The sequence below is a fragment of the Ursus arctos genome, unplaced genomic scaffold (genome assembly GCF_023065955.2).
Source record: "Ursus arctos isolate Adak ecotype North America unplaced genomic scaffold, UrsArc2.0 scaffold_13, whole genome shotgun sequence".
Classification (NCBI taxonomy): Eukaryota; Metazoa; Chordata; class Mammalia; order Carnivora; family Ursidae; genus Ursus; species Ursus arctos.
The window spans coordinates 56,737,880-56,752,462 of NW_026622797.1; the positions used below are offsets into that span (position 1 = coordinate 56,737,880).

A 14,583-nucleotide genomic window follows, 5' to 3' on the forward strand; every position below is an offset into this window, starting at 1 on the left:
TCCTTATGATTTCTTTTTTGACCTTTCGGTCTAATTTTCCTTATAATTTTTTTTTGACCTTTGGCTTGTTTAAGAGTGCATTGTTCGATTCCATATATTTGTGACTCTTCCTGTTTCCCATTAATTATTGATTTCTAACTTTCTTTTATTTGTGGTCAGAAAAGATACTTTGTATAACTTCAGTCTTTTAAAATTTACTAAGACTTTTTTGTGGCCTCACATATGGTCTATCCTAGAGAATGTTTCATGTGCACTTAAGAATATCTCTTCTGGGGGTTCCTGGGTGGCTCAGTTGGTTGAGCATCGTGCTCTTGGTTTCAGCTCAGTCATGTTCTAAGGGTCTTAAAATCGAGGCTAGTGGTGGGCTCTGTGCTCAGCACAGAGTCTGCTTGAGATTCTCTCCTTTTCCCTCCCCTCTGCCCCTCTTCCCACTTGTGTGCTCTCTCTCTCTCTCTCAAATAAATAAATAAAATCTTAAGAAAAAAGCATGTCTCTTCTGCTGTTGTTGGGTGAAGTGTCCTATATATGTCTGTTAGGTCTATCTAGTGGTTTTATTTTGTTGTTGTTGTTGTTCAAGTCACCTATTTATTTACTTTTCTCTAGTTGATCTATCCATTATCGAGAGTGGGGTTGCATACTTTTCTTAAAAGCTTAGGTGGTTCTTATGTGTGACCAGGATCGAGAACAGGAACAGTATACAAATGATTTGAAAGTGTAGTTAGAAACAAAATCCTTCTTATGCAGCAATAGTTGAGTGTTTCATGTCATTTACTTTTGTCCAGAATGGAATTTTTTTTTAAAGATTTTATTTATTTATTTGACAGAGATAGAGACAGCAAGCAAGAGAGGTAACACAAGCAGGGGGAGTGGGAGAGGAAGAAGCAGGCTCCCAGTGGAGGAGCCTGACGTGGGGCTTGATCCCAGAACGCCTCCCAGAACGCCAGGATTATGCCCTGAGCCAAAGGCAGACGCTTAAGGACTGAGCCACCCAGGCGCCCCCAGAATGGAATGTTTTCTTATTTAGATGAAAGAGTTACTAACTGATGTATTTATATGGTAGTACAATCTATTGCTGTTAATTTTTAGTGGGTAATATCTTACTAGAATCTCTTCAATATGCAAATGGACTACTCGATGTGTTTTTTTTTTTTCTTAGAAACAGATTTATGGACAAAAACTGATCATCAAATTCATATGGAATTGAAAAGAATTCCAAATAGCCAAAACAATCTTGAAAAAGAAAAATAAAGTTTGGAGTTAGAGAACTCACATTTCCTAATTTTGAAACTTAACTATAAAGCCATCGTAACCAAGAGAGTATGGCACTGGCATAAGGACAGACATATGAACCAAGAGAATTGAATAGGGAACCCAGAAGTAAACCGCCACATATATGGTCAATTGATTTTTGACAAGAGTGCCAAGACCATTCAATGGGAAAGGACAATCTTTTCAACAAATGGTGGTAGCAAAACTGGATATCCATATGCAAAAGAAAGAAATTGAACCCTTAACTAACACCATACACAAAAATTACCTCAAACTATAAATGACCTGAATTTAGGAGCTTAAACTATAAAGTTCTTACAGGAAAACACTGGAGGAAATCTTCATGGTGTCAGATTTGGCACTGACTTTAAGGATATGACACCAAAAGTACAGGCAACAAAAGAAAAAATAAACTGGACTTCATCAAAATTAAGAATTTTTGTGTATCAGAGAATAAAGAAAATAAAAGACAAATTACTGAATGGGAGAAAGTATTTGCAAATTCTATATCTGATAAGGGATTGATATCCAGAATATATAAACAAGTCCTAACAACAACAACAACAACAATAAGCAGCTCAATTTAAAAATGGGCAAAGAACTTGAATAGATATTTTCCAGAGCAAATGGCCACTAAATACATGAAAAGATGCTCAACATCATTAGTTATTAGGGGAATACAAATTAAAACCACAATCAGATCCCACTTCATATCTATTAGGATGGTTATAATTTAACAAACAGAAAATAACAAAAGTTGGTAAGCGTATGGAGAAATTGGCAGCCTTGTGCACTGTTGATGAGAATGTAAAATCATGCAGCCACTGTCAAAAACAGTGGTTTTTCAAAAGGTAAAATATAAAACTACCATTTGACTTAGCAATTCTACTCCTAGATATACACCCAAAAGAACTGAAATAAGGATCTTGAACAGATATTTGTACACGAATACTTATAGCAGCATTATTCAAAATAGCCAAATGTGCAAACAATTCAAGTGCCCATCAACAGATAATGGGGAAAAAATGTGCTCTTATATACTGTATAATGAAATATTGAATAGTGAAATATTATTCAGCCATAAAGAATGACTTTTTGATATATTCTTTAACATTCTTTAATTATGCATAGGACAATTAGCCAGAAGCAGAACAAATAGTGTACATAAAATGACAGAGTACACAGATGAAGTATCAAGAATAGATAAACTTATAGAGACACAGAGTAGAATAGAGGTTGTCAGCACTGGTGAGAGGAAGGAGGGGAGAACTATTGCTTAATGAGTACAGAAATATTTTTCAGGGATGATGAAAAGGTTTTTATAGATACTGGTGATGGCTATACAATATTATGAATGTATTTAATTTCACTGAAATGTATACTTTAATATGATTAATATTATGTTATGCATATTTTGTCACAATAAAAAATATATTAATGCAAAACACAGACCAAAAACCAAAAGCATTACCAGAAAGAATAACTATAGCCAAATATCTCTTATGAACAAAGATACAAAAATCCTTAACAACATATTAAAATCCAATCACCAATTATATTGATAACCAGTTGGGATTTATTACTGTTTTTCAAGGCTGGTTCAACATTAGAATATCAATGAATGTATTTACCACATCAACAGGCTAAATAGGAAAAATCACATGTTCATAACAATTGATATAGAAAAAGCATTTGACAAAATCCAACCTTATCTGTGATAAAAACTCTCAGCAAGCTAGGAATAAAGAGAAATTTCCTCAGTTTGGTAGAGAATATCTACCAAAAATACCTAAAGTTAACATCATACCTCATTGTGAGAAACTGGATGTTTTCCCTCTGAGATTGGGGAAAAAAACAAAAATGTCCCCTCTCACTACTTCTATTTGATATCAGACTCTAAATCATAAGTAGTGAAATAAGACAGGAAAAATAAAATGTGTAAAGACTGGGAAGAAAAAAATCTATGTTTGCAGATGGCATGACTGTCTATGTAGAAAATTCTAAAGAATCAACAAAAAAATCTCCTGAAATGTTATTAACAGGCAATTCTATTATCACATGATACAAGGTAAATAGACAAAAATCAATTGTTTTCCTTTATGCCAGCAAAGAATGATTAGAATTTTTAAAGATTTTATTTATTTATTTATTTATTTGAGAAAGAGTGAGAGAGCAAGATAGCATGAGTGAGCAGGGAGAGTGGCAGAATAGTCAACACAATACTGAAGGAGAAAAAATTGGAAAACAGATATTACTGGACCTCAAAACATACTGTAAAGCTACAATGTTCAAGACAGTGTGGTACTGGCAAAGAAAAAAAAAAAAAAGACAGACACATTAAACAATGTGAGAGAATAGAAAGCCCCTAAACAGACCCACACAAATACAGTCAACTAATTCATAACAAAGGAACAAAGGAAATTCAATGGAGAAAGGATAGTCTTCTCAATAAATGGTGCTGGGACAATTTAATTGGACATCTATATGCAAAAAGAATCTGGACACAGCCCTTACACTTTACATATAAATTAACTTAAAATATAAATGTAAAAAAAGTCCTAAATGTAGAATGAAAACTATAAAACATCTAGAGAAAACATAGGAGAAAGCTAGGTGACCTTGGGTTTGGTGATGAGTTTATAGATACAACACCAAAAGTTGGATACATGAAAGAAAAATTGATATTGGACTTTATTAAAATAAAAGCTTCTGCTCTTCAAAAAATATTGCTAAGAGAATTAAGAGGTAAATCAGAGTAGGAGAAAATATTTGCAAAAACACATTATCTGATAAAAGATTTCTATTCAAAAAATACAAAAACTCTTAACTACCACCCCCCCAAAATTAAAAATGGTAAAATATTTGAATACACCTCAACAAAGAAGATATACAAATGGAAACTAAGCATATGAAAAGATGATCAACACCATTTGTCATTAGGGAAATGCAAATCAAAACCACAATGAGATATCATTACATACCTATTAGAATGGCTAAGATCCAAAAAACCTGAAATATCAGATCCTAGCAAGGACACAGAGCCATAGAAACTTTTATTTATCGCTGGTGGGAATATGAATTGGTACAGCCATTTTGGAGGGCAGATTGGCAGCTTCTTACAAAGTTAAACAGTCTTATCATACATTCCAACAATCATGCTTCTCGGTATTTACACAATTTAATTAAACACTATGTCCAAAACAAAACAAAATAAAGCAAAACCTGAGCATGACTGTCTATAGCGGCTGTATTTATAATCACCAAAAGCTGGAAGCAATCAAGATGTGTAATGCAGTTATACAATGGAATATTACTCAGCAATAAAAAGAAATGGACTGTCAAGCAGTTAAAATATAGGGGGAAACCTTGAGTGTTTATTGTTAAGTAAAATGTCTACACATCGTATGACTCCAACTATATGACATTTTGGAAAAGGCAAAAAAACAGAGAGAGGAAAAAGATCAGTGGTTGTTAAGGGTTCAAGAAGATGGGTTAGGGATAAATAGGTGAAGCATATAGGTGAAACTATTCTGCATATACTTTAATAGTGGATGCTTGACACACATTTGTCAAAACCAATAAACTTCACAACACAAAGAGTGAACCTTAGTGTATGCAAATTTTAAAAACTCATTTATATTATTTTCACAAAAGATGCTAGATTATTGACAAGATTTTTAAAATTCCATGCTTTCAGTGGTGCTAATTACTGCTAATTATTAATTTTGCTAATTATTCACAATGACATGGGAATTAAAAATGGTTTATCAGAATTCCTTGTGAAAATTCTGATTTGGAGACTGTAGTAGGCAGAATGGTCCCCCAAAGATGTACCTATCTTGATTACTGGAACATAGGGGAATATTACACTGTGTGGCAAAATAAATTTATTTTTTTAAAAGATTTAAAAAAATTTATTTGAGAGAGAGAAAATGAGTAGGGGGGAAGGGCAGAGGGAAAGGGAGAAGCAGGGCTCCCCACTGAGCAGGGAGCTGGATGCAGGGCTTCATTTATCCCAGGACCCTGAGCTCATGACCTGAGCCAAAGGCAGATGCCTACCCGGGTACACCACCCAGGAGCCCCATGTGTAGCAAAAGAAATTTAGAGGTAATTAAGGTATAGAGTTTAAAATTGATAGATTATTCTGGGTTATCTAGGTGGGCTCAATCCAATTATACGAGCCAGTAAAAACAGAAAATTTTCTCTACCTGAGGCAGAAGAGAAGTCAGAAATTCAAAGTGTGAGAAGGACTGGACATGCAGTCGCTGGCTTAAAGATGGAAGGGTGACGAATTCAGACAGGCTTAAGGAAGTTAGGGAGGTTCCAGCTGACATTGATCAAAGAAACATGTACCTCACTTCTACAGTCACACAGACCTGAAATCTACCAACATCCTGAATGAATCCGAAAGCAGCTTCCCCTTGAGAGCATCTCAGTAAGAATTCAGGGTGCCAACACCTTGATTTCAGCTTTGTGAGACCCAGAGCAGAGGACCAAGCTGAACCCACTCGGTCACCTGACATATACCACTGTGAAATAATGAATTTGTATTGTTTTAAGCCACTAATTTTGTGGCTTACAGGAGCAACTTGTGATTTTGCCCAACTTGAAAAGAGCTTCTAGTTTAATAAAAGAAAATGTTGAGAAACACTCATAGTTTACTCTTCATCCTGTGTGGAACTGAGCACCATCCAAGAAAATACCAGCCCTTCGGGCACCTGGGTGGCTCAGTTTGTTAAGTGTCTGCCTTCTGCTCAGATCATGATCCAGGGTCCTGGGATTGAGCTCCACATCGTGCTCCCTGCTCAGTGGGAGTCTGCTTCTCTCTCTCTCTCTGCCTGCTGCTCCCCCTGCTTGTGTTCTCTCTCTCTGTCAAATAAATAAATAAAATCTTAAAAAAAAAAAAATACCAGCCCAAAGAGCACTATATACGTATTCCCAGACACTACACTACCACTGCTATCCTAATGTCATTCCATTCCATTCATTCATTCACTCGGCAGGTATTTTGAAATGGAAGAGCCAAAAAGTCTTGCAAGAGAAAAACATGAAGAGAAAACAGCAATATGAATTTAAGTGAAATAGAAACAACCAGCCTCAGGGGGCTAAAGAAGAAAAGAACAAAAGCATAGAGAAGGAACAATAAGAAAAGCTAAAACTCATGGAAGTAGAGATAGAAAATTAACAATTAGTCACCTGACCGGTGGCTTAACGAGGAGAGTGGTAGAGGTCTGGGCTGGTGTCAGCTCTGCCTCTGGCTGGAACGAGAACTTCATTATCTCATTAACTTTACTGGACCCTCAGTGAGCCGATAGAAATTTTCTAGGCCCTTCTGGATTGCTAACTAATTTAGAGAGAGAGAGAGGTAGTGGGAGAGTGGTTCAGGAAAAATGTGAAGTCAGGAAGCCTTCCCCTCTGACATCATTACTGTGGACTCTAAAGTATCTCAGATCCCCAAATGGTGCCATGACTTCCTCCAGTGGAGGAATGTGCTTAGAGAAGGCAATTAAAGGAAAAGCCAGAGAACAGTAGGCTGGTAGGGAAACAGAAAGGGACTGTTTAAAACAAAGTTCTCTTAAGGGACTGAAGTGGTACAAATGAAAACGAACTACACAATCATGAATATGTTTTGTTTTGTTTTTTTAACCAAACTGATAGCTCTGAAGACTAAGGACTTGGCAGACTATTGAAAACTGAGTTTAAATAGAAAGTTTCACCAGTTTGTTCTTCTGTACTGACATCTCATTCAATTACACTTCTAATTTAGCTGTTATTGAGATAGTCTTATGCTAGCAAGTTGACAATTTAGTGGGGGTATTAAGGGAAATTCATTTTGGCCGTTAACTATTCCCTAAAGGTTTCCATCTGAATGTGCCTTTCATTGAAGCAGAAACTAAGGTTGTGCAAAAGAAGTCCCCGTAAGCGTAAACTGCAGATTCTCTGTTTCTCCGTTTCTGTGAAAATTTGGTTAAGGTAACATTGGCAATGACAGGAAACTATTACAATAAAGTCATTTTTACCTAATTACCACCATTACAAGCTTTAAGTGAGAAACCTGAGGGATTAACATGTTGTTGAAAACAAGGTTGTGTAAGTTGTTGTCTGAGGACCTGCCAACTTCAGGGGAGAGGGCTCCTCTCAGGCTGAGGGGATGAGTTTTCTGCAACCACCTGGGTGGGAAGGGGTGACAGGGTCTTCACAGAATCCATTATGCTAATATGAACTGTGGTTTATAAGATTGTAAATTGTATGCACGCTATAAATTAAGAATGATTTGGGTGTTTGAGGAAAAATTGAATAAGACATTGAGTGAGAGAAAGGCTGGATCAAGGAAACTGAATAGAGGAAGGGAGGGGGTCAAGGGGAAGCAATTGACGTTGTTTCATAAAATTTCCAATTATCCTGATTTCTCTGACTTGGCAATTTCTAAGATATAGTGTTAGTTTGTATTTGAATGATGTCAACTAGGGTCAAGAGAATCTGTTCACATTGGGAAAAAATCTTTTAAATGCTCAATCTCATGAAAAATAGGACGATCAAATAAGTAACAAATACTCATAATGAAATTCATTATAAAATATCCAATACTTGGGTCACATCTATACCATAAAAATATTTTTAAAGATTTTAATTTTTGCCTTAAGAGCTTTTTTTTTTTTTCCAGTCAAGAAGACACAGTGAAACCAGTTTGAGTATCTGTCTCCACCCTCAGTGTTACAGGGCTCAGCTTCCTGAAGCTGCACAATCTCTTTTTTTTAGAAAACGGGAATGGAAATGTTTTTTAAGAAACATGTTCTTCAAAATTATTTTCACATTTTTTAGTTTGTTTTTAAGTTCATACATTTGTCATGTGAAAAAAAAATAACACTTCAAAAATCCCATTCTTCCATAATACCAGCACTTCTCGTGGTGGTGGTTTGTTTTTGTTTTGTAGTATTTAAACATTCTGGCTACCTATAGCCAATTCTCTGTCTGGGAAATGAAATAGCTAGAAGAACCAAAATGAGAGACAGTCTTTGACCACTTCATTAGAAGCAGAAAAGGAAAAAAAAAAAAAAAATAGGCAGTTCAAACGAATTTGAATTGATTGTCTTCTCTACGCCCGAGTTTTCCTTGCCAGGCTGCAGAGAGGAGAGTTCCCCCAAGCCCATGGAGAGGCTGGAAGTGCGAAGGTTCTGTTAAGGGTGGAAGATCCCGTCCCAGTCTTCCATGGTGCCCGGAGACCTGGAGACTTGGGGACTAAGTGGCTGCCTGAGGATGATTATGCCTCTCAGCTCACCTGGGCAGGCTCATTTCAGGCCAGTTAGGTCACTATGGACCCTGGTTACTCTCAAAATGTATTGATTTGGATTATAAATGTTGTGCAGCTAGAAAAGCTGAATGCCAGGCACCAAGTGCAGTCCAGCATTCCAGGTCTCTTCAGCAACAGAGGCAAAATAGTGGCCTTAAACTTTGAGCATTTTCGGTGGCAACCAGGGCAGACGAAGACCAGGAGCCTTCAATGTTTTGTAAGGCCTCAGACCTCTAAGCCAGGAGGCTTAAAAATGGGAACATGTCTGTCAGTCTAGTACACTGGGATTTGGAGAGTCATTTTAATTTAAAAAGTAATAGTAACATAATGTAAGAGTTCTACGCTCGACGCTTGTGAGCGGGGCTGGCTTCACAAGCACGCGGCCTAGGCAGCCGCACAGGGACTCATGGTCAGAAAGACCTTGTGCTTGGTTTAATGTTCTGCTGTGGCCATATTGAAATTCTTAGTTTTTGCATGAGAGACCCTACATTGTCATTTTGTACCAGGCCCTGCAAATTATATAAGCAGTCCTGTTTATGAACATGCAGAGTTAAACCCACACGTACTATATAGTATTTGGGATACTTTTTATATCTCCACGCCACCTGACTTGAAACTTAGAATAAGTCATTAAATCCTAAGGCTGAGTTAAAATTGTACACCAAATGCAAATATACATAAAATCTCACACCAAACATAATTTTTCTTTGTTTCACAATTTAGTAATCTTGTTATCAAATTAAATTTTAGAACACAAAACCTTCCAGGCAAAGTAGGTTAAAAAAAAAAATCCTTGTAGAAATGTATATTTTAAAGCCAAGTAATAATTGAATCCCTGCAGACTAAACAATATCACTTAGCAGCCTGCACAATGTGAAAGACTAAAAGCTTTTAATTAGACTTTTACTCTATAGGGGAGGAAAAAATAATTTAAAAGACTCAGGGCTAAAGCTGAATTGTTAGTTTTAACTTTGAACACAATGAAGGAACAATTTGACTAAATTAGTTTAGCTGTGTATTCATTAGCCTTTAATAGAAATGTGAATGCAAACTGACTCCAGGTTATTGTACTTAGAGCCAGCTTTTTAATTAGTGATTGGCAAAATGTTTATCTAGTTTGTTGTTGGAATGTTGAACCGTTTACACAACAGGACTGTTGTAAACCTTTATGTAACCTTAATTGGATCTTTCAAAAGAACAAGATTTCATGTACATAAAATCACAAACTATAGTAATAAAGTTAGCTAATTTATATCAAACTTGGCACTTAAAAAGAAAAAGTTGTGCTACGTGGCTTAATGAGGTAGAGAAATGGTTAACATCTATTTAAACTTAGTTAAATGTGATGCTCAGTTGAACTTGGCCAAACCTTGGATATCTCTGGCTTTGAGGTTAGACAGACCTGATTTCCAGGTGGTTAGTGAGCTATTAATTCTGTAATATTGAGCACATTAATTAGTCTCTGCGAGCCTCAGTTTCCTTATCTTTAAAATGGGGATTATATAATGGGTCTTAAATAGTCACTATGAGCATTGATAACATATAAAAGATAATATGGGCCGCCTCGTGGCTCAGTTGGTTGAGCATCCGACTCTTGATTTTGGCTGAGATCATGATCTCAGGGTGGTGAGACCGAGCTGCCTAGGGCTCTGCATCAGGCTCCTAGCTCAGCGGAGTCTCCTTCTCTCCCTCTGCCCCTCCCCCCACTCAAGGATGTGAGTGCTCTTGCTCTCAAATAAGTGGAAATCTATACGATAATATATAAAAGCCCCTATTTGAGGAATTCAATATATGGTAGCTATCATTAACATCAGCATCATCAGAGTTCTTTATTTTTAACAAATTTAAGTTAAATACTTTTGAATAGATGAAGTTAATCACATGTTGCAAAATTCAAATGCTACAAAATTCAGAATGTGCAAAAGGTCATATGGAAAAAAGGAGTCTCTTATTCACCATGAATAACGTGGCAATAGGTTTCTATTTTGTCATAATATTACATGATTACATAATACAATAGTAACTTCTAGAGATCATTCTATATCAATACATATAAAACTTCATCACCTTTTTTAAAGGCCACATGAATATGTGTAATTAAGTAGTGCCTTATTGTTGGAAAATTAGCTTATTTCCACCCTTTTTGAGGTTGTAAATAAAAATGAAGTAAATATCTATGCATAGATTATTTTGCACCTGTGCCAGTAGCCCTTTAGGATGAATTTCTAGAAGCAATATTGGTGGCGAAAGCATATGGGTTTTCTTTTTTTCATTTTGATAGATATTACAAATTGCCCTGCACAGAATTATACCAGTTTACATTTCCACTAGTACCTATGAGTGCTTATTTCCCTGCACCTTCACCAACACTGCATCAACTTTTAAATATCTCTGTCAATCTTATTCATGAACATTTTCTTTGTAGTTTTGATTGTCTTATCTTGTATTGTGAAGTTTAGACTCTTCTTATACATTTAAGAGTATACATTTATACAATATGTATTGATATAGAATGATCTCTATTTTCCCTTCTATATACTATTTCTTCATGGTCTCATCTCACATTTGTTGGATTACTGGTCTTTTTCTGAAATTTATTTTTAGGAAAGCTATATATAATCTAAATACCCATCCTTTGTCAATTGTATTTATTTTTCCCCATTTTATCTTCTCATACTTACTTTATTTTTATGTAAAGTTATACATCTTTTATAGCTTGTGTCTTATATTAGCTCTAGAAAAACTATTTCTCTTCAAGAACATTTTTTTTAAGTCTTTCATGATTTCTTCTAGTATATTTATACTTTCACTTTTTACATTTAAATCTTTGAATTTGTTTTAGTACCCATTTAGCTGTTTCATCCTTATTTACTGAATAATTCATCTGTTCACCATTAGATTATAATATTATTCTCACCAGATGCCAAAATCCCTTATTAATAAATTGTACCTTTTTCTGGATTCTCTATTTACTTCCATTGATCTACTTGCCTATCCAAGCAGTTGTTTTAAATTCTGTAGTATTTATACTGTTCCAGTATCTGTAACATAAGCAATTTATTACTTCTCTTTTTTCCACATAAAACTTAGAATCAGATTATTTAGTTCTAAAAAATACTTATTAGTATAATTATTGAGATTGAATTAAGTTTTCAGATTAATTTAGAGAAAACTATGTTTTTATGATACTATGTCTTCCCACTCAAGAATAGAAAATGCTTTTTCTTTTTTCAGTTATACTTTTGGATATTGTATTAGCACATTAGAGCTTTCTTCATGTATATCATTCATATTTCTTACAAGTTTGCTCCTAAATATTGTATTTTTTCTGTTATTTTATCTTCTTTTCTCAATTATATTTTTAAATAGGTTTTTGAGTAACTACATAAAAGGATCATTGATTTTGGTTATTATTTTTTATAGAATGACCCCTAGCAACATTATTGATTTTCTTAGATTTGATTTTTCGGATTTTCCAGGTATGATCTTATATCATTTGTTGAAAAAAAAATTTACCTTTTGCTTTCCAGCTTTTTATCTCTCATTTCTTTCTCTCTTCTAATTGTTGATACTGATACCTCCAGACTATGTTAAGTAATACTGGTGATAGTGGACACCACCACACTAATAGACACTTTAATTATTGCACTGGTTTGAGTGTTGAGATAGATATATTTTACCAAGTTAAGAAATTATCTATCCAATCCTACTTTGTTAAAAATATTTAAATAGATATTGAATTTTATCAAGGTGTTTTTAATGTCTTCACAAATAATTTTATGATTTCTCTCTTCATTTAGCATATTTCATTGAATCATTTTTATGTCACAGTGTTAACAATAGAAATTTTGGTTCAGACACTAAGGTGAGAAACAGGAACTACCAAAGTGAGTGGTAAGACAGAACACTCTGAAGAACTTGCAAAAATTTAATGACCTGAAACTAGCTACAATAGAAAGACACTGACGTCATCATTGCCTACCTGTTTCTGTTAGCAGTAAGTCCTTTCCTAAGGAGAGGGAAATAGAAGAAAATTCGAATGTTGATTCTACTTAAAAGTGGACATTCTAATTGCTAAATTAATGCAGTATTTTATTATTTCAGTGTGACCAAGAAAGTCATAGGGCTACTCCATGCACAGAGATTTAGAAAGAAAGGAAGAGAGGAAAAGAAGTGAGAAAGAGGAAGGAAGGAAGGAAGGAAGAAGGAAGGAAGGAAGGAAGGAAGGAAGGAAGGAAGGAAGGAAGGAAGGAAGGAAGGGAGGGAGGAAAAAACAGGTCCACTAAGCAAATTTCAGAGGACAGTAGGAGACAAGAGAGAACTTGCTTTGTGATTGAACCTCTAATCACAACTCTTCCTCCAGGCTGAGGAAAAGTTTGCAACATTTAAAAGTATTTTTATTGGTGTGCCTGGGTGGCTCAGTCAGTTAAGCGCCTGCCTTGGGTTCAGGTCATGATCTCAGTGTCCTGGGATCCAGCACCTGGTCTGGCTCTCTGCTCAGCAGGAAGTCTGCTTTTCCCTCTCCCTCTCCATCTGCCCCTTCCCGGACTTGTGCTTTCTCTCTCTTCTGTCAAATATATAAATAAAATTTTTTTAAAAGTATTTTTATTTAATGACCCAAGAGAAGTCACATGTAATATATCTTGTCCTGATACATTTTGTCTTAATGTTCTTCAATAACTTTCTTTCTACTACGGTAATTGGTTTGTTTAGAATTTCTATCTTTCTAAATTCATTTTTAAAAATTTATACTTAGAAATTACATTCATATTTTCCTCCATTTATATTTTCATACAGAGTCTCATATTCATTAAAGTCTCTTACTCATAATTTCCTCCAAAGGTCTGGTTATTTCTTTATTTTCATTTATTGATTGGATTAGCTGAACATTATCTCTTTTATTGTCTTTTTTTTTTCTTTTTCAGGATTATGAATGAAGCAATTTTTTACCCCAGCATGTGTTCTAATGCTTCTTGTTGGCAACTGCCACCTGTCCAGCGATTCTTTCCAGATCCCTCTCTTTCTGAGGTGTCAGTTTGCAGCCCCACCTTGGTCCTTTTCCGCCATTTTCAGCTCTCTAGAGCTTAGAGGAGGCTGTGGGCCATGCATACTCTTGGAGCCCCTGCTGAAGTGGCTGGGTAGAAGCCCGTTTCTCTGACGTTGCCCGCATGTCTTGGTCCTGGAGGCGACCCTGGGCCACGCTGCCCCAGGGGTACCGGTGCGGTGCTCTGGAGGCAGGTTGTGTGTAGAACCAGTTCTCATCACAGCGAGCAAGCTTTTTGCGCTTGGCCAGCTTTGCAGTGCAAACCCATTCAGGGAACTTCCTGCTTCCAGACTGTTTGAGGAAGGCTGCCAGAGCCCTGAGGAGCTCCTGCTGCTTCACGTCTTCTACAGGAACTCCATGCATCCTGCAGCCTCCGTGCTGCCCGCAGGGGACTCTTTTCTTGTCTTCTTTTCATGTTATTGATATCGTTGTTTTTACTCAAGCAGCTCTTGAGTTTGTTTAGTTATGGAATTTTTTGTTATCCAATTTTCAGTCTTTTTTGTCAATTCCTTTCTTCTGCTTTCATTTAACCAATTCGTTCTTGTTTTTATAATTGAGTTGGGTGTTTATTTTTATCCTTACTGGTTTACTTATACAGGTTCTTAAGTATATTCTCTGAGTGCTATTTTAGCTGGATACAATTGGTTCTGCTAGGTAGAGATACAATTACTATTTTCTAAATATTCTTAAATTTTGGTTAGGAGTTCCTTCAATAATAAGGTTTTTGTTGTTTTTTAAAGATTACTTATTTATCTATTTTTGAGAGAGAGAGAGAGAATGAGCAGGGGGAGGAGCAGAGGGAGAAGCAGGCTCCCTGCTGAGCATGGGACCCAAGGCAGGGCTCAATCCCAGGACCCTGGGATCATGACCTGAGCCAAAAGCAGACGCTCAACCTACCGAGCCACCCAGGAACCACCCCCCCCTTTTTAATCCTAAGTTTTCTTAATGAGTTTTTAATTTTCAGGTGACAGGATTTTTA

General features: G+C 35.9%; 1 pseudogene; it reads right to left on the reverse strand.

Moving 5' to 3' along the window:
- Window positions 1–13,500: 13,500 nt before the first annotated feature.
- LOC113264662 (40S ribosomal protein S19-like) lies at window positions 13,501–13,967 on the reverse strand (annotated as a pseudogene).
- Window positions 13,968–14,583: the final 616 nt, after the last annotated feature.